The sequence below is a fragment of the Rosa chinensis genome, chromosome 2 (genome assembly GCF_002994745.2).
Source record: "Rosa chinensis cultivar Old Blush chromosome 2, RchiOBHm-V2, whole genome shotgun sequence".
Classification (NCBI taxonomy): domain Eukaryota; kingdom Viridiplantae; phylum Streptophyta; class Magnoliopsida; order Rosales; family Rosaceae; genus Rosa; species Rosa chinensis.
This window is the reverse complement of record NC_037089.1, coordinates 76,306,375-76,309,348: the sequence shown is the minus strand read 5'-3', so window position 1 is coordinate 76,309,348 and position 2,974 is coordinate 76,306,375.

Sequence of the window (2,974 nt, the reverse complement as noted above, 5' to 3'; positions counted from 1 at the left end):
ATCAAACATTCAAAAATCAGAGTGCAGCAACCTAGTTAATAAAGACTAAAAGTGCAGCAACCTAATAGTTCAATACCAGTACTACTTAAGTACTTAGTTACAGACCAGTGAGACCACTATAAATCCATCAGCCATGCTAATAAGTAATAACAGTCCACCATCAGTTTCAAACTCAGTCTCAATAAAAGTACATCACCAACAACAAACAAAAGTCTATGATTTACGCAAATAAAAATGCAGTTACTTAAAGTCTTCAACAAGCAGCTTCTTTCACCATCACACAGTCTCTTCGGGTAGATCACCAACATTCGTTACACCAGAATCTGCATCATATTCATAATATGAAATTTCAAGTTTTCAACAAATTCAACAAGCTTTCAAGAACAAAACAGAAGTAATTACCTGCTTCCATCTTTTCCAGCTCGGCGTACTGCTCCATTTCAACCCTAGTAGGCTCCTTGAACAGTGGCTTACTTGTACCCCTCAACCAATCACTTGAACAAACAAGAGCCTCAACCATTTTAGGGGTCAAACTTGACCTAAATGGATCAAGAATCCTCTTTCCAAGACTAAAGGCGCTTTCACTAGCTACTGTTGATGCAGGTACAGCCATAACATCTCTTGCTATCTGCGACAGAATGGGAAATCTAACACAATTCTCCTTCCACCAATCCAACACTTGAAAGCTTGGGTTTGAAGGATCCTCTGATGGCTCCAGCAGGTACTTATCAACTTCATTCTTGATCTCGACAACATCTTTTTCTTGCCTAAGCTTCATGAATTCATTCATGCTTGCAGCATAGCTGTCCTCTTCAACCAAACTTGCATTTCCAGCATCAAACTTTGGTTGAGTTGCAGAGAAAGACGCTTGTGCCGCCTCCGGATCATTTTCTGCATACTCAAGGAAAAGCTGCATAAACATGCTCTTGACTTCATTCACCATCGAAGCCACTAAGGACTCATCTTGCTGCAGTTTTGGAAAAAAATATTCCAAGTACAGCAACTTGTACCTACGAAACAAAAATCGTGCAATTAGACAATTAGTTATGAAACATAACTCCATAGACTAAAGTGCAGCAACATATCAATGCATTTAAAAAAAAAGTGCAGGAGCAATTTAATACTAAAATAAAAACAGAACCTTGGATCCAACACCACAGCTATCAAAAGAATCTTGTTCAACTCTTCAAGCCTCCCCAATATTTGTCGAACTTCTTTTTCATTGAATTCCCAATGCTCAAAAGCAAAGAATCATCACCTTGTAAAAACAAAAATCGTGCAATTAGTTATGCTACTTTATAAAAACAGAAAATTTGACAACTAACAAAACAGAAATAAATCATGTATTTTACCTTGGATACACTTGTCCAACTCTCCGATGATGGTGCACATCCAAAGCAATGGCTGGTTTGCGGTAACAACTTGTGTCCCACTAAACTTGAGAGTTGCATCATAAAATATCTTCAAAAATTTGACTAGCCGTGCAGCCTTCTCCCAATCAAGACCAATTGGAGGTCCAGCTCTTTTCTTCCCACCAACCCTCTCATTGAAATAGGATTCAAACTGTGAATCCTCATCCTCCAACCTTAGAAAAGCTTTCCGGTACTTTATAGCTATCTCTAGCATGAAATAAGTTGAGTTCCATCTAGTGCACACATCTAAAGGCACTATCCCACCCTTATGCTCAACTTTTTCTTGAGCTGCACACTTTCGAAACTTTTCCAACCTAGCTGGACTTGACCTAATGTACTTCACGCAGTTCCGAATCCCCTCAATTGAGGAATCTAACTCCTCCATTCCATCCTTAACAATTAAGTTAAGGATGTGGCAGCAGCACCTCAAATGTAAAAACTGCCCACTCAAGAGCAATTCTTTCCAATTTCCTATCTTTTCTTTCATGTAGTCTAAAGCCACTTGATTAGGTGAAGCATTATCGACGACAATACAGAAAACTTTCTCTATTCCCCACCCAATTAGACAAGTCTCAACTAGCTGCCCTATTGTCTTGCCCTTATGGTTCGGTATCACACAAAAATTAAGGATTCTTTTGTGTAGAACCCATTCATCATCAATAAAGTGAGATGTGAGGACCATATAGTTGATATTTTGGACTGAAGTCCAAGTATCAGTGGTTAGGGATACTCTCTGACCATAAGTGGCTAAAATATTTTTGATCCTAGTCTTCTCCGATTGATAGAGATCCCAAATATCTCTAGCAATTGACCTACGGGACAGCAACTTAAACTGTGGCTGACAACTCTTCATGAAATCAATGAATCCCTGCCCTTCAACAAAACTAAAGGGCAGTTCATCCCTAATTACCATCCTAGCACAAGCAAGCCTCGCCACATCATTATCAAAAGATCGTGCAATTAACTTCCCACCATTATCTACCGAATCAAACACTAAATTTTTCTGTTTTTTAGCTGGAATGTAAAGGGGACACTTCTTACATTGATATAACATATGAGTTCTCATCGAACTCGTGCCATTAGACTTCGTGTGGCAGTAGTAAGTCTGCGGACAGTAGTTGCATTTGGCCCTCGGCTTCACCATCTTCGAACCATCAGGATTCAGCAGCTGAGTGAAGTGCTCCCATGCAATGCTTTTGTTCTTCCTCTTCGTAGTAGACTGAACCGGAGGCACATCTGAAGAAGGGGTTGCAGTGCCAGTAGAAGGTAGAAGCGCAGGGGGAACTGTGGCACTAGATGAAGTCGTATTAGCAGCAATAGTGCCAATGCTGCTCCTAGTTACTTCAGTCCCGACAAACGGTGGTTGACCTTCAATCGATTCATCCATCATCGACAATTCTGCAAGTAAATCAGTAGATTAGTTCCAAATCAAACAAATGAAGACCATTCAGTATCTCTTATTCAATGTTATGCTAAATTATATCCCGAATTGCACAATATTCTTTTCCAGACAGTTTACCCAGAATCCCCATATTACAGTGATTACTGATTACTCCTCATAT